The sequence below is a fragment of the Neophocaena asiaeorientalis genome, unplaced genomic scaffold, assembly GCF_003031525.2.
Source record: "Neophocaena asiaeorientalis asiaeorientalis breed wild unplaced genomic scaffold, Neophocaena_asiaeorientalis_V1.1 scaffold110, whole genome shotgun sequence".
In the NCBI taxonomy this organism is placed as follows: domain Eukaryota; kingdom Metazoa; phylum Chordata; class Mammalia; order Artiodactyla; family Phocoenidae; genus Neophocaena; species Neophocaena asiaeorientalis.
In genome coordinates this window covers 8,265,336-8,290,243 of record NW_020175053.1, presented here as the reverse complement: position 1 = coordinate 8,290,243, position 24,908 = coordinate 8,265,336, and the positions used below count along the sequence as shown (strand labels likewise).

Below are 24,908 nucleotides of genomic sequence, written 5' to 3'. Positions count from 1 at the left end.
CGCAGAATCAGAATCAGATAACCTAGAAGGGTGTGTACCAAGGATGCATATAGCTTCCTATGGGAGACTCCAGGAATCTTTTTTTGCTTAATCCAATTTTCATTCCACAAATAGCTCACAACTGGAGACAACCCAAATGTCCATCAATAGAATGGATAAACCATGGAATGGTAAATTCATACAGTTCAATATTACACAGCAACCAAAATGATATTCATTTTGCATGCCACAGATGCATGCAACAAGATGGATGAATCTCACAGAATTCATGTTGCGTGAAAGAGGGTAGACACAAAAAGATACTTGCTGTAGTCTGAATAATGCCCCCTAAAGATATCCAGTCTTTCCCTGGGACCTATAAATGTTACCTTATTTGGAAAGAGGGTCTTTGAAGATGTGATAAATTAAGGATCATGAGATGGGGGGGTTATTCTGGATTATCCAGGTGGGCCCTAAACACCATCACGAGTGTCCTTATATAAGAATCAAAGGGATGGGCTTCCCTGGTGGCGCAGTGGTTGAGAGTCCGCCTGCCGATGCAGGGGACATGGGTTCGTGCCCCGGTCTGGGAAGATCCCACATGCCGCGGAGCGGCTCGGCCCGTGAGCCATGGCCGCTGAGCCTGCGCATCCAGAGCCTGTGCTCCGCAACGGGAGAGGCCACGACAGTGAGAGGCCCGCGAACCGCCAAAAAAAAAAAAAGAATCAAAGGGAGATTTCACACAAACACAGAGAAGGCCATAGACCAAGGCAGAGATCAGAATGATGCAGCCACAAGCAAAGGAACATCAAGAAATGCAGGCAGCTGGCAGAAGGTAGAAGAGGCAAGGGATAGATCCTCCCCCAGGGCCTTCTGAGGAGACTCAGAGATGCTGACACCTAGATGTTGGACTTCCAGCCTCTAGAGCTGTGAGATGATACATTTCTTTTGGTTTAAGCCACCAAGGTTGTGGTAATTTGTTACAGCAGCCCTAGGAAATCAATACAATACAATTCCATTTATTTAAAGTTCAAAATCAGCCCATATTCATCCTGAGTTAGATGTCAGAATGTGGTTACATTTGGGGAGGATGTAGTGTTGGCAGGGGAGAAGAGGGACTTGGCAAACTGCTCAAGTTCTTTTTCTTGACCTTCACTTTTTTGTATTTCATTGAGTTGTATATTTATTTTGTGTACTTTAATATAAAAAAATTCTCTCTTGTCCACCATGCAGTCCTTCAGGGCTGGCGTGAAGATCTAAATGATGTTGAGTCCTGTTTGAACTGTAAAGGCTGAAACAGATGCAACATGAATGCCCTTCACAGTCACCAGGTGTTTACTGGGTGCTGGGCATCATGCTAAGCTCCCTTCACGCATTATCCCACTTAATCCCCCCAACCCGTAACAGCTCCCATTTTGTAGATGAAGAAACTGAAATGCAAAGACAAATGGTTAGTAAGTGATGAAGCCAGGATTCAAACGCAGGCTGTCTGGTGATGAGGACCATGACCTAAGTCCTACACAAATGTTGAATGATTATCTCCAGACTATTAAACCATCATGGCTATTCCGGTTTTAAAAAGAAAGGTACAGATCATTATGTATAGTAGACTACCATTTGTGTAAAAAAAACAAAAAAAGGAAGCTAAAGAACCAATCTGCTTATTTTGGATATTTGTTTATATTCAAAAAGTATTTTTATCAAGAAACTGAATACATTTAGCTGCAGCTGGGAAGAGGAACTACAGCAATGGAGACGGGGTTGAGAAGGTGCTTTCTGAATTTTGAAATATGTAAAGGTATTAGAAATTTATTGAGAAACAAAAAGAAACAATGATTATAACAAAAACCATCAGAGAATTACATGAACAACGTTATGCCAATGATTTGGAAAACATTAACAAAAGACACTTTCCTGCAAAAATATAACTCAGTAAAAATGACACAGGAAGAAAAAGGAATTCTGTCTAGACTTAAGACCAATAAAGAAATGTTGGGGCTTCGCTCGTGGCACAGTGGTTAAGAATCCACCTGCCAATGCAGGGGACACGGGTTCCAGCTCTGGTCCAGGAAGATCCCACGTGCCACGGAGCAACTAAGCCTGTGCACTACAACTACTGAGCCTGTGCTCTAGAGCCCGCAAGCCACAACTACTGAGCCCGCGTGCCGCAACTACTAAAGCTTGCGCACCTAGAGCCCGTTCTCAACAAGAGAAGCCACCACAATGAGAAGCCCACGCACTGCAATGAAGAGTAGCCCCCACTCGCCACAACTAGAGAAAGCCCGCGCGGGGCAACGAAGACCAAATGCAGACAAAAATTAATTAATTAATTAATTATTTTTAAAAAGTGCCTTTTTTTAAAACCTGCATCCCATCTCCCCCCAAATCTCCAGGGAGTACCGGGAGGGCAGGGCTTCTGCGTTTTCCCACCACTGTCTAGCTCAAGCCCAGCGCCGTCCTTGGCACGCTATAGATACGTCCCTGAATGTTGGACCTCTTGGCTAAGCCGAGCATGAATCGTGGACCGCTGGGCTAAGTCGAGCCTTTGGGATGATGGAGCGTTAACACATCACTCGGCAGTGCCCAGTACATCCTCCAGGAGCATCCGCCAGCCAGTGCGCGAGCAGGAAGCCTCACGCATGCGCACTGCCTGCCTGAGGCATTCTGTGGCCGGCCGGATGGTACGGGGCCTGCGCGATCCAGAGCCGGGAGGGAGGCGAGCCGAGTGGGCTGTGCCGCAGACGCCTGCGCGGGGGCGGATGTGGGCGGGGCCTGCGCCGCGCCTGCGCTGCCTGGCGCGCGCCTGCGCCATCCCCTCGCGGGCCCCCGGGCAGCCGAAGCCGCGACCCTGGCCGGCGGGCGTCCCGGCTGCTTGGGGCCTGGCTGGTTCTGCGGCCGCGCCCACCGGTCTCCTCTCCTCGCGCGCCAGGAGAGGCTGGGGCCGCCGCCCCGTAGCCCCTGGCCCCCAGTCCTTTAGTCCCCGGCCTCCATCCCCGGGCCCGAGGATGCGGCGGGCGGCCGACCCGGGCCTCCTGCTGGCTCTGCTTCCGCCGGGCCGCGCCCCCACCCGCGCCCAGCTCCGCCGGCGGGGCAGCCCGGAGCAGGAGGAGTATCCTTTTTTCTCCAGACCTGGTTAATTGCATCAGGTTGGATGTGAATAATCTTGTGTTCTGCCGAGGAAATTCTGCCTTTCCCGCAGTGTGGTCATTGTATGGCTTCAGTGGTTACGTTTAAGACATCAGAGTTCGTTTCTGGGCAGCTCCCCTGGAGATGACTGGAAAAGAAACAGTTTCCACTCAGTTTCGGCCCATTTACAAAACCAAGTAACTCCTGTGATCATTCAAGCGCAAAGAATCTTGATTTGTTAATGCCCTTGGTAATTCGCGGGCAAGCACGGGAGGACCCAGGGAAAATTCCCATAAATTCGCCGTCCTGTATTGATCACAGGGGGAAATGTCTGTGTTGTATTAAAAAAAAAAAATCATCTTCAGCCATTGATAATGTTTTGTAAGTTTGCAACAGATGCGAGACTAAAAAATGTTTGCTTTCACCCCGGGGGCTGCATCTTGAGATGCAATCAGAGCCTGGGGCTTGGTAGATACCAGCAGACATCACTATAATATGGGTAGGTTATCAAATAGACACATCGATGCAGAAGGGTAAGGAGAAGTAAGGTATTGACCTAGGTAAGATTTTTTCCTATAAAGAGATAGCTGATCCAGTAATTTTTTTCTCTTGAAACATGTCTCCTTTTCTCCGTTGAACGAGTGTACTCCAAGCATCTTGAGATAGCTGGAGAATGCTTTTTAGTTGCCTGTGCATACTCTACATATGTAGGGATTTTCTTGACATTCATTTTCAGTAAGAAAGTGAGGGGTTCCCTGGTGGCACAGTGGTTAAGAATCTGCCTGCCAATGCAGGGGACATGGGTTCGAGCTCTGGTCCGGGAAGATCCCACGTGCCGCAGAGCAACTAAGCCCGTGTGCCACAACTACTGAGCCTGTGCTCTAGAGCTCGCGAGCCACAACTACTGAAGCCGGTGCACCTAGAGCCCGTGCTCTGCAACAAGAGAAGCCACCACAGTGAGAAGCCTGCGCACCACAACTAGGGAAAGCCCACGCACAGCAACAAAGACCCAACACAGCCAAAAATAAATAAATTTTTTTTAAAAAAGAAAAGAAAGTGAATATAGTGCCGTAGAAAAGCTTTATCACTCTGCACCTTGGCAACAGTCCAGATATCTAAGTGTGCAGTTCAGCATCATAGTGAATGGGAAGTGATTATAGCAGTATTGGTTAAGGTGAGGTTTGTATCAAAATTTCTGTTTTAAACTTGAACTTTTGGGGTTGTGTATCTGCAGTGTGTCCTCTTGAGATGGGATTTCTCCGAAGCAGAGGTTCTCTTTATAACTGACTCCATAAAGTACATCTTATATTTTAGATGACTCAGATGATAGTATTGCTTTGGTTCAAAATTATTATTAGGGATGGGTTTTCATAATACATTAAGACTTGCTGTATAACCATATACATATTTAAATCACATGCTAACTTGTCCATAGTCATTACGCAAACTCTCCACCTCAGTAGAGGAACAGTGACAGGGTGTCAGTAGGTGAGTTAAATTTCTTGGCTTTATGGCTTTGGGCAAGTCGGTTTTCCTTTCTGGGCTTCATTTCCCCATCTGTAAAGTGTGGGGTTTGGGGGTGGAGATGGAAAGGAGCTTGAGTTGCCAATTTTAATGTTTAATGGATCTTTGCCTACTTTGTCCTCTTCAGCCAGGGGTAGAACTGGGCCTTCTCACCAGTTCCATGACATTGTGGTCCTTCGTCAAAGACCAGGGGGTGGTGTAAGGCTGGTGAGAACCAATCTCGGAGACTCTTGGTCAGGCCCCTGAAATGAACTGTTGAGTGGGCTTCAGTGTATTAGGAAAAACGAGGACAATATAGGGAGTTTTTCATAAAACTAAATTTATTCAACTAGGACTTCCCTTTCTAAAAAATGTCATTTTCTTGATACTAAAATTCAAGCATCTTCTGTGACATGATGGTGATAGTAAATGGTGCTAAATGAGATTGTAATAAATGGCAACTACAGGTTGGTTTTCTTATCACAATGAGCTATTTTTAGAAATAAAGAGAACGTAGAATCTATTGTTTTGCAGTTGTAGTAAGGGAGTTTAGTGAAAATGTTCCTGGGGCTTTTGCTGCTAAGATTAAAATATAGATTACTTTTTAAGAGTAAATATGAGTTACTTTGTGGTCATTTGTCCCAATCCACAGGCAACTAAGAAGGCTCTGTTGAATTTGCTTGGTATTAAAGACACTTCTGATCATCCTTTCCTACCAGATGTAAAATGTCAGGATATTTTTGTGTGTGTATAAGCCTAGGCAGGGAAATTCCTCCTGGTGGTTGGAATTGTTAGTATTGAATAGACTGGCTGCCGAGGTAAAGAATCCCTGTGGGGATTCTCTGTCAGCTCCGAAACTTTTTAGTATTGTGACCCCAGTCTTTTGCTGTGAAACACCATGACCATCAAGAAATCAGGCTTACAGATTATATTTCAGATATGCTGAGGGGAGAAGTGGCTGTCCAGCACCCTGTCCAGTTCCAAAGTGAATGTAACAGATGACCATTGTGTCTGTGAAATCTTAAAAATTTTTAAAGATTTAAAAAATCTTACTAGATTTAGATTTAGAGTTATTGTAAATTTTCTTTTGTACTTACAAAACTACAGTATATAATGTGTATCAAGCATACATTTTAAAAGTGTCTCAAATTAAAATTAATAATGCAATCTTTAATTCTTCAAATACTCATGTTCACATTGGGAGGACTGACTACTCTCACCCACCTGAGTTCTCCATTTTCAAAGGATAACATGGAAACTCTGTAAGGGACATTTGTCCAGAAGAAGAGAATGCAGATCTGTTAAGTGTTTTCCCTGACCTTTTTGCACATCTTCATTGTAGTTCTTGTCTTTATTTTTTGGTTAAATCCTGAGGTTTGCCCCTGCCTTTCTTTCTAAAATGTTAATCTGTTCACGGTTACTGCCCTGCTCGCTGCAGTTGAGAATCCTTCAATGGCTCCCACTATCTTTACACTCAGATCTACCGATCCTTAGCCTGGTGTCACTGGGCTCTGGCCGCCACTCTCGTCCTGCCCCCACCTCCTTTTAGGTGCTTCGTTGAGCTCTTGGTCCTTGGAGCTCTCTCCAGTCTCCTCTGCTGGAAAGCTTTTCTCTCACTTCATCCTTCAAAACTCAGCTCAGGTAGGACCTGGCCTGAAAGGCATCCCTTATCCTGTCTCCTGCAGGCTTGTCCGGCACCCTGTCCAGTTAGGATTTGGCTCCCTGGTTTTGTCTGCTCTTCTCCACCAGCTGGGACACCGCAGTGCAGAGTGGGGTGCGTGTCGTTGCATCTGCTGGGTGAGTAGTTTGTCAGGCATGGGTCCTGAGGAAGTGGGTCACTTAGTCCCTGTCCCTGAGGAGCTTTTCACTACAGGTCCACTTGGCCTCGCCATCCCTGAGATACCTCCCAGCCATGCACACCAACTTGCAAAGTCCATTTAATTGTGTCTTAGTGTCTAATTAAAATCTAATTTCTTGACGGAGGAGACTCTGTCTGTGATGTCTATTATATCACCTTTGTTCCGGGCTCTGGAAGGAATGTGCATTTGTTTCATGTTGTTTCCCTTTTTCCCCTTGTATACCTTCCATCTTGGTGGTGGTGGTTTTTACTGTTGTTGTTTTTGGATGGTAAAGTTTTAAGAGATGAAGATATTAAATTTCAAGTTCATCTCTTGTACATATAGCCCAGGGAAAACAGAAATGTTAAAGGGGAAAAATACTTTGTCTCTTGAAAAAAAAAGCCCCGTATTACACTTCTTTTTAAAAGAACTGAGTTTGTACAAAAGAAAAAAAAAAAAAAAGAGCCTGATTAAGCTTGGGAAAGAGGCAAAGAAACTGACGGCAGTGTTAGGATTTGTCAAGAAATACTTGTTAAAAATGAAAGTTGTCCCTTTCTTCCTCTCTCACTTTTCATGTTCTTGGGAAAGTCCCAACTCAGCCGTTTTCCAGGGGCACCTCGTCCCGTGGGAAGTCCTGAAGCAGTTTGTTGGGGCTGCTGATTTCCAGAACAGTCACAACTGGACACTTTCTTCCGAGAGATGCCCCTGTCCTGCCATGTAGGAGATGCCAGTGTCCTGAGTCCCACTCCCTTCTTTCCCTGGTAGCGTCTCCTGGTCATAGTTTGTTCTGCCCCACCAGGCCCAGGAGTTCTTGAGCAGGAGCTATTGAGTCTTCTTGCACATTTTAAACCTTGGTGGGTTTGGGTCAGTCTCCCCCAGCCTCCCGCCCCAACCCCCCAGCCCTGGCCTGGTGGCTTGCTGGACCTTAGTTCCCTGACCAGGGATTGAACCCACGCGCCAGCAGTGAAAGCACCGAGTCCTAACCACTGGACCGCCAGGGAAGTCCCTGGTTAGGGTCAGTCTTAAATCTTCTGTCCTGTGTTCTTGTTCTTTTCCCTATCTGGCCTCTTCATTTCTGCAAACTCTGTCACATCATTACACTTACTCGGGTGTGTTTTCTCTGCCCTGTTACAAATTACCTGCTGGATTTTTCAAACCTAGTTCCCTCATTTTTATTCTTTTTTTTGGGGGCGGGGGGCGAGCCGCAAGGCTTGCAGGATCTTAGTTCCCTGGCCAGGGATTGAACCCTGGGCTCTCTGCAGTGAAAGCGCTGAGTCCTAACCACTGGACCGCCAGGGAAGTCCCGCTCATTTTTATTCCTCAAGCTTACCTCATTGTGTACTTATTCAACTTTGCCCGGCCCCTGCCACTCGAGGCCACCAGCCTTGGATTTTTTAGTCTTTTTTTGTTTATCTCTTCCTGCCTCAACACTTGTCTCCTCTCCCCACCCCACTCTCCCCTCCCCCGAACTCCACCACCAGGAATGTCAACCTTTCATACCACTCTTCATCGTTCATGTATTCATTTGAATACAAGAATCGTGTATGCATATATTCATTCATGTATTCATTTGCAAACATGTATGGTTTTTAAAAATAACAGCTTTATTGAGGTATAATTCATATACCATAAAGTTCATCCTTTTTGTTTTTTTCCAACTTAAATGAGTCAAATTTATTTATTTATTTAAATTTTTATTGGAGTATAGTTTTTTTTTTAATTTAATTTATTTTTGGCTGCATCCAGTCTTAGTTGTGGCACGTGGGATCTTTAGTTGCGGCATGCAGGCTTCTCTCTAGTTGTGGTGCATGGGCTTCTCTCTAGTTGTGGTGCGTGGGCTCCGTAGTTGTGGCGTGCGGGCTCAGTTGCCCTGAGGCATGTGGGATCTTAGTTCCTCAACCAGGGATGGAACCTGTGTCCCCTGCATTGGAAGATGGATTCTTAACCACTGGACCACCAGGGAAGTCCCTAGAGTACAATTGATTTACAATGTTGTGTTAGTTTCAGGTGTACAGCAAAGTGAATCAGCTGTATACACACATAAATCCACACCTTTTCAGATTCCCCTCCCACATACGCTATTACAGAGTACCGAGTAGAATTCCCTGTGCTATACAGTAGGTCCTTATTAGCTATCTATCAATGTCTTATACATAGTAGTGTGTATATGTCAATCCCAATCTTCCAGTTTATCTCTCCCCCGTGACCCCCTGGTAACCATAAGTTTGTTTTCTACATCTGTAACTCTATTTCTGTTTTGTAGATAAGTTCATTTTGTTCCCTTTTTTTAGATTCCACATATAAGCAATATCATAATATTTGTCTTTCTCTGTCTGACTTACTTCACTCAGTGTGACAGTCTCTAGGTCCATCCATGTTGCTGCAAATGGAATGATTTTGTTCTTTTTTATGACTGAGTAATATTCCATTGTATATAGGTATCACATCTTCCTTATCCATTCCTGTGTCGATCGACATTTAGGTTGCCATGCTTTTTGAATTGCACACCTCAGTGGTTTTTAGTACATTCACAGAGTTGTGCATTGAGCACCACTCTCTAATTCCAGAGCATTTTCATCACCTCAGGAAGAAACCTTGTACCCAGCAACAGTCACTCCCCATTCTCCACTCCCCCAAGCCCCTGGCGGTCACTAATCTACTTTCTCTGGACTTGTCTGTTCTGGATATAAATGGAATCAGACAATATGTGGCCGTTTGTGTGGTTTCTTTCATTTAGCATAATGTTTCCAAGGGTTATCCATGTTGTAGCATTCATTAGTACTTCATTCCTTTTATGGCTAAATAAGAGTCCATACTTTGTTATCTATTCATTAGTTGATGGACATTTAGTTTATTCCACTTTTCTTTTCTTTCTTTTTTTTTTTTTTTTTTTTTTTTAACTTTTTGGCCACACAACACGTGGGATTTTAGTTCCCTGACCAGGGACTGAACCCGCACCCCCTGCATTGGAAGTGCAGCATCTTAACCACTGGACCACTAGGGAAGCCCCTGGTTTATTCCACTTTTGGATAGTATGAATAATGCTGCTGTGAGCATTCATGTACAAATTTTTGTGTGGACAGATGTTTTCTGTTCTCTTAGGTGTATATGTAGAAGTGGAATCACTGGGTCATATGGTAGCAATGTTAAACTTTTTGAGGAACCACCAACTGTTTTTCAAAGCTGCTCCATTTTACAGTCCCTCCAGCAGTGTGTCAAGTTCTAAGTTCTCCACTTCCTGATCAATGTACGGGTTTTCAGGGCATACTTTTTAAAACATGGGATATTTTTGGCACTTCTGCTTTTTGTTTTCCTCACTTAATACTTCTGGAAAGTCCATTAAATCAGCTGGTATCATTCTGACTCATTGTGATTAATGGCTTCATAGTAATATTCCGTAATATAAATATACTGTTTATTCATTCAATTCAGCAGATAATAAAAGGCTATTATGGATCAGGCACTATTCTAGGCTTTGAGGCAACAGCATGAACAAAACAAACAAAACACCCTGCACTCTTAGAGTTTACTTTCTAATAGGAGCAGGGGTGGAAAGTCAGGAAATAAACAAGTAGCATAGCCTAGGGTTTTACCATTGCAGTTTGAGTCTGTGGGGGCTTTCTGAGTAGTGTATATGAAGTACCAAAGGCTAGATTGCCCTAAATGTTGTTACAAGTTACTTTAAGTCAGTATTAGTATTAATAATCTTGCAGGAGAAAGTAGAAACATTTTCATAAAATAAAAAAAAGGAAAAAAAAAAGACCCAATTGGTTAACGTGGATATGAAGTTCTAGGAGATCCACATATGAGTCCTTGGTAGCAAAGTTTACACATTTATAAATTGTATCCAAATCCTCTTATCCTGTTGACAAGTAATAGACATCGTTCCCCGAAAACCAGGTGAGATATGTGTGCTGGAGGTTTCTGATGGATGCGGTTGAGAGTACTTTTGGGGGACATGGCAAAACTTCTGGGCCCAGTCAAGACTCTTGTTTTCTTCCTGAACTTTTCTGTGTTTGTTATATTGCCCTATGAATTATTGAGATTGTCCCTCCAGTAAAGCCTACTTTAAATTATTCATGGTGATGCTTAGGGAAAATAATCTGGGTCCTCTAGAGTGGTTAGGCCTGGAGGGAATTCCCTCCCAATAAGGGCAGATTTATTTTGATATGTAGCCTAGTTTGGCCTGCACTAACCCTTCTATGTTGGCCCTAGTGGTAATGCAGTTAAAATAAGCATTTCGGTTCTGATTTTGTTTTTTATATTTGACTTTGAAATGAAGTTAGAAATGCACATTTTAGACACACAGTTATTCACCCTTTGTGTTACCCATCCAGGTCAAAGTCTTGCTCATCCAGACCAGCTCCATCATGATGGAATGCTAGTCATCTATTAATAATCTGAATGTCACTCTAATGAATAAAACATTATTTTGCAGAAAAATTTTTTGGGCAATTCAGTTACTAATGTTCGTTTATGAAAATTCAGAACAAAACACAACCTGCAAGTTTATGTTAAAGTAATATTTCTGAAGGTCTAGTGTAGAATATAAATGCCACCCAGCATACTGTCTAGCAGTACAGGGATCTTAGTCACCTCCTCTCCTGCCTTTGCTTCTCGCTGTCCTCCCCCACCACACATGTGCTTTAGTTGGGTTGGGTTCCAAAACTTTATTTATAAAACTAATTTAATTCATAAGGTTTATGAGGTTTAGGTTATTAGTACTGTGGAATCTAATGAGCATCCGTGGCAGCATGGCTGAAAAAGCATACATTTCATGTGTACCTTTCATTAAATACGGTCCTCTCACCATACAGATTAAGGTAGTCATTTTCCTTAATTTTATAAGTGAGGAAACGAGGTTAAGAATACAGAGTTAACCAGGGGCCAAGCTTGGACTTGAGCCCAGTTTTCTGACTAAAAGCCCTATGTTCTTTTCACTGTAATATGCTGCCTTTCAACTGGAATGCATTTGCCATATGGTTGAAGGAACGACAGTGCCATTTAGCCTGGAGAATAGAAGACGATGTAGGGCATTGTTTCTCTTATAATTGAAATATTTGAAGAGCTTTCACGTGGAAAGAGGACTGGATTTATTTTGTGCTGCTTTGGCAGGTTCCCTAGTAAATGGTAGTTATAGTTGCACTGACATTTGGCTCCACGTATGAAATACTGCCCAAGAATTGAAGGGGCAACTAGTGACAAAGCCTGTGGGGGTGTCATAGGACGATGGCTGGGGGACTGACCTTGATGCCTGCCTGGTCTTACTGAGGTCCTCTTCTTTGCCTCCTCCTTCTACACCCTTTCTTGCCTGAGCGCTTGGCTGGGCCCCCTCTCTTCTCTTCCTAATTTCATGCCTCTTCTCCCTTAAGCCACTCAGGCAAGTTTTAAATATGGGATGGCCCTTGATAGTTAATGGTGATTTTGTTTGATTGGTTCGTTTTTCTCACATATGCAGTATACACATTATTTTAAATAAAGTGACAGTGAAGTATGAATTTGGAATTTATAATTTTTTCCAATACTATTTCTTTTTTTTTTCTTTTTTTTTTTTTTTGGTATGCGGGCCCCTCATCGTTGTGGCCTCTCCCGTTGCGGAGCACAGGCTCCGGACACACAGGCTCAGCGGCCATGGCTCACGGGCCCAGCCGCTCCGAGGCATGTGGGATCTTCCCGGACCGGGGCACAAACCCGTGTCCCCTGCATCGGCAGGCGGACTCTCAACCACTGCGCCACCAGGGAAGCCCTCCAATACTATTTCTGTAGTGATGTTTTTTTAAGCAGGAAATAAAAATTGAAGAGTATATCCTGTGATGGTAGGCTAAGAAGGGGATTTATTATGCAAGTATGAGAGTCTCTGCTGAAACGCTAACGCAGTGTTTACTTTGTCACCCAAGGTTCATTATCCTCAGGGATAACCACCCAAGGTTCCTATGCTGTTTCATTCCTCGTCGCATGTGATTGCATAGGTGCTGCACCTTGTCTGGCCAGGGAGTCCTTCAGGTGGGGAGAGGGTGGTCAGCAGCAGCAGGGTCTGTATTGACGCCAGAGAGTGCTTCTGTGAAGGATTCTTAGTCTCTGAACATCTTTGCGGGTGAAGCTTCAGAGCATAGTGAGGTCAAGAGGAAAAAGACCTGTTATCTCTCAAACAGCTGATTACTTTTTGCATAGCAGTTACTGGTTTCTTTGTCTTTTGTCTACATACTTTTTTTTAAATTGTCAGGATCCTGGAGCTTAGATATATGTGCCATGCTGCGTCAGAAGCGAGCTTGGGACATTTCAGGTGATGGGGGTGGCTGGGGGCTGCACTGAGAAAGAGATTCCCTCAGGAAACAGGCAAGTGAGGAAGTGAGCCCAGCAAATTCCCCCGTGTAGGTTCCATGTGACGCTCTTTAAAACAGTTGATGTTGCACCACTGTTACCTGGAGCCCTGAGAGCTGAAGCGTTGTGACTGTCCGAGTATCTAGCTAACCGAAGTTAGTGCAGGAGCCGAACATTCAGCTGGTGTCTGATGACGAGCGGTCCTCCTGGCCCTGCTTGAGTGCCTTCGGCGAGGGGAGGACCCAACCAGTTTTAGGGCCGCTCGGTTGGTGTAGGGACATCGCTGATTATTAGTTGCCTCGGAATCTGTCGCTTGATAACTTTCACTCTCTAGTCCTATTCCTGCCTTCTGGACCTTTTGAAGTTTGAAAACGACTATTTTCACTTACCGAGATGAAAGTCTCACTTACTTGAGTTGTTTTCAGAGCTCTCTGGACTGAAGACAGGCTGGTTATTAGATTTTCTCCTCACAGTGTGGCTCTAGAACTGCACACAGTACCTTACCAGGTCCTCTGAGGAGGACAGTCTACCTGGGCCTCCTGTCTTCCTGGATCCAGACAGTGTAAATCAGATGATTTATTTCAGCTCAGGACTGTATTGTTGCCCTTGGAAGAGCCCTGCTGTGCTGTGGGGACACTTTAAGCCCAAACTCCCTCTTCTGCTACAGAAGCAGGTCTTCCAGAGTCTGTCTTTCAGAGCTTTCCTCTTCCCGGGAACTTGTGGACAATAGGATCAGATTCTAACCTTTGACAGCACCTGCACCCTTCCAAGATCTGCTTCTCACACACATGAACAAAAGATAAATATGTGCGGTGATGTATTAATTAACTAGGTGGTGGGAATCCTTTTACAATGTATATGTACATCAGTCGCCGTGATGTACATTTTAAATGTGTTACAGTTTTATTTATCAATTATATCTCGGTAAAGTTGAAAAAAATTTGAGGTGAAAACATCTTGCCTTCAAAAGGTCAGGGTTTCCTATTGAGACTAGTCACAGAGATGCATTCCAGGTTTCTTACTTCTTATTTGTTCCCAGATGGTGTGCAAGGAGGTAGTGATCCCTGGGGTTAGACCACCTTATGTAGCGTGGCAGCTCGAGGGCATCAGGACACCTGATGAGCTGAGGTTCCAGCTTCATAGGTACCTTCCTTCTTAGGCTGCTTTGGCCTCCGGGGGAAGGCTGCATGCCCCTTTAATGCTAGGGTCTCCACAGTTTTCCACTAACCACAGTTGGTGAGAGTCTAAGTTGTCGGTTTTCTCCTCATCCCCTTCTGCCCCTCATCAGCTTTTTCTTCCTGATTTCTTTTTGAAATTCTGCTGTTTTGAGTTGGTATCTTTTTGACTTTCACTTGTACTGGTAACACGTAAATGATGACATTGTGGTACAGGACAGACACATTATTCCCGTGGCTTCCTTGAGCACTTCTTTCAGTACCCTATATTGCATGCTCTCTTTCCTAGCTGCTAGCCTGCCAGCCCGCTGTGAAAGATTGGAAGTGAATAGGGGGTCGTCAGCCGTCCCTTGTACACACGGGGACAGCATCGCCAAGGCCTCAATCTGTATAGTAACAAGGAATGTTTTGCTTACCTGCTTCCACATAAGCTGCTGGTAATGGTTAGGATTTGGAAAAGGGGAAAACATTCCTGAGATGGGGAATTTAGTCACCTGTAGTTCTATATGAAAGTCAACCCCCCCAAAAAACAAAGGGACTTCCCTGGCACTCCAGTGGTTAAGACTCTATGGCGCGGCCAAAAAAGAAAAAAGAGGAAAGTCAAAGTCAACTGAGAGGAGGGGAAGGCATATCATTATAGTCTCAGTAGAGACAGAGACTGACAGGCTTTTTCTGTAAAGAGCCAGGTACTAAATGTTTTTGACTTTGCAGGCCATATAGTCTCTGTTGCAACTAATCAGCACAGAAGTAGCCATAGAAATACATGAATGAATGAGTGTACCTGTGTTTCAATAAAATTTTCTTAGTGGATCTGAAAACTTGAATTTTGTATAGTTTTTGATGTCACAAAATACTCTTGATTTTTTTTTTTCTCCCCAACCATTTAAAAATGCAAGAAATAGGGCTTCCCTGGTGGTGTAGTGGTTGAGAGTCTGCCTGCCGATGCAGGGGACACGGGTTCGTGCCCCGGTCCGGGAAGATCCCACATGCCACGGAGCGGCTGGGCCCGTGAGCCATGGCCACAGAGCCTGCGCGTCCGGAGCCTGTGCTTCGCAACGGGAGAGGCCACAACGGTGAGAGGCCCACGTACCGCAAAAAAAAAAAAAAAAAAAAAAAATGCAAGAAATATTCTTAGTTTGTGGACTGTACAAAAACAAGTGATGAGCTGGATTTGGCCCATGGACTGTAGTTTGCTGTCTGTCCTCGGTCATAGGGAAACAGGAAGCAGAGAGGACTGATTAGAGGACCTGGGAAGCCAGGCCCAGAGTTTTTTTCTGTTAGTTTCTAATTTAATTAATAAAGAATCTTTTACAAAAATCCACAATACCTTTATCTCATCTTAAAAAAGCGACAATTCGGGGCTTCCCTGGTGGCGCAGTGGTTGAGAGTCCGCCTGCCGATGCAGGGGACATGGGTTCGTGCCCTGGTCCGGGAGGATCCCACATGCCATGGAGCGGCTGGGCCTGTGAGCCATGGCCGCTGAGCCTGCGCGTACGGAGCCTGTGCTCCGCAATGGGAGAGGCCACAACAGTAAGAGGCCTGTGTACCACACACACACAAAAAAGCAACAATTCAAAAAGAAGAAAGATGGAAGGATAGAAGGGATTGAAAGCATGCAGAAAGGTTCAGAGAGAGATGTGTGTTAGTCAGGAGGTGCGATGAAAGGCCAGTGGGGAGACTCATACTGGGCCAGGGAGCGAGTGAGGAGAGGGCTAGACACCAGGGACAGAGGAAGGGCAAGTCCAATTAGTGACCCACTGAATGAGGAAAGCAAAGGAGGGCCTTGCTGAGTTAGACCCCACGGGGTGACAGCAGCAGTGGTTAGGCCCCAGAGGGGTTGGCACACACCTGGAGTGGACCGTGGAGTTTTTAGTTGTCTGGAAGATGGAGTGGAGCAGAACAGCCCTGGGAATTGTCCTGGGGGGAGAGACCCCTTCTTTTCTGCTGGTGGTGTGAGGAGTTGGAAAGAAGAAGTAGGAAGTTAGGGTACAGGGAATTCACCTCTGTGATGTAGGGAGGATAGCAGTGTGCTGTTTGGTGTGGTTCCTGTAGCAGTCCTGTGTAGGAGCTCTTAGCCTCCACCTAGAGGTGCAAGGACTGAAGTTTGGACGTGAGTAACATGCCCAGAGCCACATAACAAGTAAGTGGTGGAGCTGGCACTTGAACCAGGTTCTGCCAGAATAATCTGGGTTCTTTCCACTAGACTGTGAATTCCTGAGTGCACAGCCGCAGTGTCCCAGGCTGCTAGTTGGAGATCTGCCTTCTGGCACCGTGCTCTGTGTTTAGTGTTATGGCCCAGAACAATGCTGCTCTTCTCTCTCATAAAAATCTGTTTGTGTTTTGAAGTCCTTAGAAGGGATGGTTGTTTGTTGTTTTTTTTTTTTTTTCAATTTACTTTTGCCTGTATTGTGTCTCTTTTTCTTTTTCAATTAATTAATTAATTAATTAATGGCTGCATTGCGTCTTCGTTGCTCCGCATGGGCTTTCTCTAGTTGCGGCGAGTGGGGTCTACTCTTCGTTGCGGTGCGTGGGCTTCTCATTGCAGTGGCTTCTCTTGTTGCAGAGTATGGGCTCTAGGGGCATGTGGGCTTCAATAGTTGTGGCAGGCGGGCTCAGTCGTGGCTCATGGGCTCTAGAGCACAGGCTCGGTAGTTGTGGCGCACGGGCTTAGTTGCTCCACGGCATGTGGGATCTTCCCGGGCCAGGGCTCGAACCCATGTCCCCTGCATTGGCAGGCGGGTTCTTAACCACTGAGCCACCAGGGAAGCCCAGATGGTTGTTTTTAAAGCTGAAATAGTTAAATTACTCATTTGCAGTAAATCAGATTAGGTAAGCAGTGTTCTCAGAGACAGGATTTGGTAATTTTGGGGGTAATATTTTAAACCTAAGAAATAGTTTTGAAGGATTAGAATCTGAAGAGTCCCATCTGCTGAGTTTGGGGTGAGCTGCTGTACTGTTTGTATGAGAGTCTATTATTCTTTTTTTTTTTAAGATTTTTAATTAATTAATTAATTAATTATGGCTGCGTTGGGTCTTAGTTGTGGCACGCGGGATCTTCGTTGACGCATGCGGGATCTTTTTGTTGCTGCGCATGAGCTTCTCTCTAGTTGTGGCGTGTGAGTTTTCTCTTCTCTAGCTGTGGTGCGCAGGTTCCAGAGCACGTGGGCTTTGTAGTTTGCATCACGCAGGCTCTCTAGCTGTGGTGCGCAAGTTCTCTAGTTGGGGCCCACGGGCTTAGTTGCCCGGTGGCATGTGGGATCTTAGTTCCCAGACCAGGGATCCAACCCACATCCCCTGCATTGGAAGGTGGACCACTGGACCACCTTCCAGTGAACCACCAGGGAAGTCTCCATTACTCTTTTTTTTAAAAAAATTTATTTATTTATTTTTGGCTGCGTTGAGTCTTTGTTGCTGTGCATGGGCTTTCTCTAGTTGCAGTGAGCGGGGGCTACTCTTGGTTGTGGTGTGTGGGCTTCTCATTGCGGTGGCTTCTCTTGTTGCAGAGCACGGGCTCTAGGCGCCCGGGCTTCAGGAGTTGTGGCTCGCGGGCTCTGGAGTGCAGGCTCAGGAGTTGTGGCACACGGGCTTAGTTGCTCCGCGGCATGGGGGATCTTCCTGGACCAGGGCTCGAACCCATGTCCCCTGCATTGGCAGGCGGATTCTTAACCAGTGCGCCACCAGGGAAGCCCTATTACTCTTAATATGTTACTAGTAACCTGTTACTGAAGCTCAGAGTTTGCTAAATCAGGTAACATTGTTCTGACATTTTACTTGTTAAAAATTAGGATGAAGCATTAGGAAGAAACATTTATTTTACACATTCTATTTTCTTGATACCCTGTTGGTTGCATTGTATTGAAATTCTGACACGTAATTAAGTTCGGTGCTTGGACTTTGTAATACATTACTCACGCAGTAAAGACAAACAGCATGATACTAGATTGGCAACAGCAAAGTCAGTGTAATTGAGTTATATGGTGAGTCTCACATTTTCACAGGGATGGGTGCACCATGACATCTGGAACTCAGAAGGAAGTGCTTGCCATGGTTTTCCTCTCTTTTCCTCTTACATCCTCATCCTGCCACTGATAAGTGAGTAGAAGTTCTACCCCCAGTTGCAGGATGTGGTGTGACAGGCTGTGAACTGGGTAATACGTGTCTCGAGAGCGCTTCCAGGATTTCCTTCTAACACGCTTGTCCTTTCAGCAGTGGCTTGGGCTCTTCACATCCTAGCTCCGATTTTGTCTGTTGGGTGTTCGGTTCCTTTCTCTTTGTAGTTCTTAAATGATGCCTTTGGCACTGGCCCTACCTCGCCTCCTCTATGCGCCTCCTCTGTGTGCCTTGTGGTCCTGGTGAGGCAGAGAAACCTCCACGTGGCTGCCCTGAGGGCGTGTTGATGGTGCTGGAGGGACAGTCTGGGGGCGGGGCTTCGTGTGACCCAGGTCCTCTGAGCTGGACTTTGAGGGACTTGAGCTGCTTGTCCTCCAAGATTGCTTTGAAGGAGGAGGGGGTTTTCAACCAGTGGACGCTGGACTTGGGGGAATAACGCGCCCGTGGGAGGGAGCTGCGCGAAGCGGGCAGAGGGCCCAGCACAGCGGTCTGGTTTCATGAAAGAAACGTGCCGCTCTAGACCCCAGCTGCTGGAGGGAGCCCTGGAGAGTGGCTTTGGAGTTCTGGATCGGGCTGTTTTGTGGAGGACTGACTGTCGAGCTCTGTGGTTCGGGCTTAATATTCTTGCTGTTCTCTGTGTAGCTTCTGCCCATCGTTCTCTTCCCGGTTCACCTTGTGTCTCGTCCCCGTGTTCTGCTCCCTCCTCTCCTGGCGCTGCCCTTCCCTCCCTGTTGGCCGGTCTGTGTGCAGGGCCTAGGGTTGCCAGGTAAGATACAGGATGCCCACCTACCATTTAATTTAGGGTAAAGAATGAATATTTTTTAGTCTAAGTATGTCTTAAATGTTGCTGGGATGAAATACAGTGAGATGGGTGCTGTGGTCACAGTGCCTGGAGCAGTCTTGGCATGATGTGGGAGAAGACCGTAAGGGGCTCTTGGGGCGGAATGGCCGAGTGGAAGTGTAGGTGTTGGAAAGAGAGTGGCTGCGTCAGACAAGGGGTGGGGAGAGGGTGGGAGCGGGGCGTTTGGCCTGCGTCAGACAAGGGGTGAGGAGAGGATGGGAGCGGGGCGTTTGGCCTGAGGCAGGTAGGCGGGCGTCTGGAGAGGTTGGGGGGCAGCGGGATTTGGGTCGCCGGGTTGTGATTCTTCCCTGACACAGAAGGAGCTGGAGCAGGGCTGGCAGGGGCGGTGGGCACGGAGACAAGGGGATGCTGTCAGCCAAGACCTGTGTTGGGGGCAGGGACGAGTCTCTACCGTGACTCAGTGTCTCACTGTGCAGGCCGCGCCTGAGATTGAGGAGGACAGCCTAGGGAGCTACCCTGCTGTGGTGCTGTCGTGGGACATCTGGAGTCAGACCTGTTCAGACCTCTACCCTTGGCGTCGGCCAGCTGTGGGAGGCTCAGGTGATCCTTTTCACGGTTGCCCTGAGGTCATCCTTACCTCTCAAGGTGAAGGAGGGTTGAATGAAATGCTGTGTGTGTGGTATCCCCAGCACAGTGCTTGGCATGCAGGGGACCCTCAGGGTTTAGTTCCCTGCTTTCCCTCTTGCCAGTGAGGTTTCAGATGGACTGGAGAACAGTGGATTTTCACCATCCATTTGGGATTGTTGGTCTGCCAGGCAGCTAGCTAGGACACCACAGAAGGAGGTGCAGGTCAGCAGTGAGTCCCTGTGACTCTCCTTACATTTCATTCTGGGAGATCAGAGAGAGCCTTCTTTGAGCTGTCTGTCCTTTCCCAGAAAATGTGGATGGAAATCAAGGGTGTAATAGGCCCCATGTCATACGCGTTCCCTGCTCTTTCGGTCAGTTCTGTTGAGTTGGCTTTCTCAGCTCAACACAGTGTGCAGATGAGACTGTATTTATAGTCTGCTTCAGAAAGACAAACATCTCCCTTCCCTCCTCGGTTTAAACCAATCTTTTCATGCCAGAGTTTTTCAGCCTTGACACTATTGATTTTGGGGGCCCTATAGTTCTTTGTTGCGAGGAGTATCCAGTGCATTGTGGGATGTTTAGCAGCATCCCTGGACTCTCACCCAGTTGTGACAACCAAAAATGTCTACTGACAGTGCCAAATGTCCCCTAGAGGGCAGAATTACCCACTGTTGAGACCACTACCTTATACTCAGTAGATATAAGAAAAAAGTACTCCTTAGTAATTTTTATTGCTTTTCATGTTATCTAATCAGTGAAGTGCTTATTGAAAAAAGATTTCAATTTTTATTAAGCTGAATTCAAATTCTAATCTATTTTAACTTGTTTAGTTTGGAAAGACTTTCTTTGTGCCATTGGCAAAACATTTCTCAAATCTAAAATTTTTAGCTTATTATTAAAGGGTTTATTACATTGTTACATTTGAATGATTAGTAAAATAACAAAAGAAAATGTTTCATTTTGTATTTCAGATCACAGTTTGTTATAAATGTACAAATATATTGAATTGATATTTTTAATTAAAAATGTGGCTGACAGTTAATTTTATGAATACAGTATTGTGCAATTTTGTAACTGCCTGCCAGAAATCTGAGCATAAAGCCATGGTTTGAAGGGCCATGAATAAACATTTTCTTTTTGTAAATATGGCTGAAGAGGGAGAGGAGACTCAAAATTTCTTGCATTCTGGGAGTTTGAACTTTGGGAACCAATTTGTTTTGGACTAAATCTGGAAAAACCATTTGTGTACTATAGCCAGAAATTCTTTTAGGCTGTCCTTTTCCAGCCTTGTCACTTGTCTGGAATGTTAAGTATCAGCAGTAGTTTAACGGCCTTTTAGCGCCTTGTATTAAAAAGATCTCCAGAAATGGATCTAAAGAGGTCCTAGTATAAGATTAGGGTTTTTTCATTGTTGTTATTTTTTTCAAAGCAGTAAGAAGGAGAAGACTTATGGTTCTAAGTTTGAAAAATGCAGGGAGCTTCTAGTTGTTTCTAAATATTTCCTTGTGTTAAATCTTGCAGAGTAATAGAAATCATAAATTAGTATGAGTGGGTTTTTCTGTGGGAAATAGAATTGCGCTTTTGGATTTTTGTTGCTGATAATTAACTCTTTTTTTCTAGTATCCTGTCTATCAGTAGTTGTGGTTTAGTGAAAAGAGTTCAGACTTTGGGCAAACTCCTTACTTCTGTAGCCTCAGCTTCTTCCTCCTTTCCAGGCACGTAGGGTGGTTTCGAATCAAATGTGCTGGTGCTGGGCAGCACCGCCCTCCCCCAGGCTGCTTGCTCTGGCATTTACACAACAGCAACATCAGCAAAGTGTCTCACCCTCCTCATCATGCTCTGACTCTGTGCCCTTCACAAAGCCAAATTTTTGAAATGTTCTTCCTTCATCTCCTACTCAACTTTTTATCCCATTCCAGTGAGGTCTGACTTTGCCCCGTCCTTCCACTTGGAGCTGTGTCGGCCCTGCTTGCCATCTCTTCCTTCTGGCCGACTTCAGTGTCCACTTGGGCACCTTCTCCTGTAGATTCGCCCCCAGGCTTCCTTCACCCAGCGTTGCCAGGCAGAGAGGAGGTAGCTGTGAGGGGAAGGGGTGGAAGTTGGAGAGGAACTGCTTTTTCCTTTTCCTTCCTCTGTGGCCACAAGGGCGTTTGGAGGGCAGTGCACACTTGGGGCTGGAGGTGGAAGTGGAGGAGAGGTCCCTCTGAAGGCCGCCTTTCCTCAGTGCCGGAGTTTGCATCATTGGCTTCTGGGAGCAGGTAGAACCACCATATTAAATGTGCACGTTAGTTGATATTCACACCCTAATTTTAGGCATGAAGTAAAATCTGTCTTAAAAATGAGAAGACATCATGTTATAATAAAAAATAAACATTTAAAAGACACAGATAATAGAGAACAAAGCACTGATTAGCAGTGGGGAGAGGGATGGGGGAGGGGCAATATAGGGGTAGCGGGGTAAGAGGTACAAACTGTTAGGTATAAAGTAAGCTGCAAGGGTATATTGTGCAGCATGGGATTTTATAAGTATAAATGGAGTATAACCTTTAAAAATTGTGAATCACTATTGTACGTCTGTAACTTAAATAATGTTGTACAGCAACTATACTTCATTTAAAAATGGACATTAAAAAATAAGCTTTTAAAAATTTCCAGTAAGCTCCTTAGTCAGTAAGCATGGAAGTATTTTGAGCAGTAGTGGACTTTTGTATTTAGATTCAGGCTAAGCACAGAATCACATGCCCGAAGGCATCTCCCTGGCCCCTCTCCTTCATGTCTCTCTCTTGCACCTTGAATACACGCCCACTTGCACATGTGCAGTGTTTTGACCTGGCAAAGCTCAGGCTTTTGTCTGAGTAAGCCTTGCCTTTTTCAGTGGAGTCCACTCCGAGTCTATCTTTAAAATGTACACCTTTAAACGCACTTTCTGGTAGTGTGTTGCAATTCACAATAAGAAAGTTTAAAAAAAATGTATATGTTGAGGAATTCAGTATAAGAAGTCTATTGCATTATGATTTATTTAATTAAAACATTTCTCATTGAATTTCTTTTCAACGTTTGGTTTTGTAGAAGTCGTGATTTTATCAATTCGTTATTGGTTTTGATCCATTTAGTAGCAACTTTTACTTACAGACTCTTATTTATTTAAATTTATTTAATTAATTTATTTATTTTTGGCTGTGTTGGGTCTTTTTGCTGGGCACAGGCTTTCTCTAGTTGCAGCGAGTGGAGGCTACTCTTCGTTGAGATGCGCAGCCTTCTCATTGTGGTGGCTTCTCTTGTTGTGGAGCACGGGCTCTAGGCGTGCGGGCTTCAGTAGTTGTGGCACACGGTTCAGTAGTTGTGGCGCATGGGCTTAGTTGCTCTGAAGCATGTGGGATCTTCCCGGACCAGGGCTCAAACCCATGTCCCCTGCATTGGGAGGTGGATTCTTAACCACTGTGCCACCAGGGAAGCCCCACACTTCAATTTAGTTTGCTAAATTTTAATTTTCCCTTGACAGTGTGATTCCTTCTCAGTGTTTTAGTCTCTTCTTAATTTAAAGTTTTAATATGATCCCTACATTTTGAATATGGAGTTTATGAAATAAGAGATAAAGGTATTTAGGTTGCTTGGATTGAAACCTTATTTTGAATTTTAGTGGGATATTATCAATATATAACATAAAAACATAAAAACATCATAGCTAATAAGCAATTTCCTTTTTTAAAAAAGTTTTCATTCCTGGTTCTTGAGGTATAAATTGTGAAATAGAATATTTGAATTTTTATTTTTTTGAATATTTGAATTTTTGAGTGATCCTAATCCATCCTTCTCGCCTATAAACAAGGCTCACGGAGTTAGCATGACTTGCTCAGGGTCATGAAGGCATGCCAGGCCTGAGACCACGATCCAGGTCTCCTGATTAGCGTTCCAGGGAACTCCCTACCATATATTTTCAGTGTTTCCTGATACGTAATTTTCAGTGGGAAAGAACCAGAAGCAAGTGTTGTTTGTTGACATCTGTGTGCCACAGTGTATAATTTAATGACGTAGTGAGTAAAAATAATCTTTAGTCATTCTTTATGAAGGGTTTGTCTGACAGAGTGTCTTTTGAGTTGCTGCTTTTATTTTAATAAGGCATTAGTCATACTTGGGGCATGCAGTGTGTTGTTATAGACTAAGATAGCTCACATTTATGCCATCATTACTGTGGGCCACCCTGCTAAGCACTTTAGGTTCATTATTTCATTAATCCTCCCAAAATCCTTATAAGGAAGGTAGTATTATTACCAGCCCATTTTACATATGAGGAAACTGAGATTTCAGAGAGGTTAAGTAACTTGCCGAGGGATACAGATTTGAACAGACATGGTGGGTGGGGCAGTCTCCAGATACTGTAAATAAGCACAGTGGATTTAAAAGTTATCAATTAAATAACAATTCCTTTTTTTTTTTTTCCCTGGCTGCTCCACCCAGCATGTGGGATCTCAGTTCCCTGATGATCAGGGATCAACCTGTGCCCTCTGCAGTGGAAGCCCAGAGTCTTAACCACTGGACCGCCAGGGAAGTCCCCACAATTCCATTTAAATAGTTTTAAATAGCAATACATTTAGTGTAACAGAGGGGACAAATGATTCTACTTGGAGGTGAATAGGAGGTGCATAGAGGAGTTCAAAGGAAGAAGTGGTGACCCATCAGAATTCTTGTGTGTCTACAGGTGGGAGGATTAGGGACCACCCTGTAGTTAACACCAAGGGCTCCTGTCCCGCACTTTGCCAGGGCTGAAGGTGCTTCTTGGTGAGGGATGGCCTCAGAGCTCCTTCGTGGTTTCCAGGACAATCTGTGTTCTCCTTCGCTCAGGGAGGAGGCTTCTTGTTGCAATATAATGACAGTTAAGATGAATTCTTAAGGTCCTTTTGGCATTATTTCTGAAACTTGATTCGTGTGTTTTTCATGGGTGGATGGTTGGGGAGGGTGGAGTTTCTGAATCACTGAAAGAAATTGCCATCCCTGATCTTGGATTGTTGCACCATTTTTCTGACCTTTGAGCCCTGGTGAAAAAACTTCTGGAATGAGTGTGTTGGGATTTTTGTTCTCTTTCTTGGTCTACACATGTTATTTTGTACAATAACTATAAATTAGGTTTTATCAACTCCTCTTTATAGGAGAGGAAACATTTGCAAACATATGAAGTGATGAAGTGATTTGCCTGCAGTCACAGCTTGTGTGGCAAAGCTGGAGTGTGAACCCAGCTCTCCTGACTTGAAGTTCAGTGCTGTGCTGCTGTTCTGAGGCCCGGGGTCGAGTGGGGGTGTGGTGACACATCGCAGAGCCTGTTCACCGCTCTGTTCTCTACCTGTAACATCACCATCAGCTGCGTGAAGTGTATTAGGATTTTGGAGTCAGGAGGTACCTTTGAGATTCCTTAGAATTCAGCCTTTTATT

The 24,908-nt window shown here is 44.9% G+C and overlaps 1 protein-coding gene across 4 annotated transcripts in view; it reads left to right on the top strand.

Moving 5' to 3' along the window:
- Positions 1 to 5,064: 5,064 nt before the first annotated feature.
- The window catches only part of SPECC1L (sperm antigen with calponin homology and coiled-coil domains 1 like), a 121,764-nt gene continuing 101,920 nt past the window's right edge, over positions 5,065 to 24,908 (top strand). For 2 of the 4 annotated variants that reach the window (XM_024763821.1, XM_024763818.1), the window contains exons 1-2: positions 5,065 to 5,075; positions 6,294 to 6,405. The gene's annotated coding sequence lies outside the window, so the exon portion shown is untranslated. Of the gene's footprint in view, positions 5,076 to 5,851; positions 5,909 to 6,153; positions 6,406 to 24,908 lie in introns of those variants that run through there. The other 2 variants (XM_024763820.1, XM_024763819.1) reach the window with 2 other exon arrangements.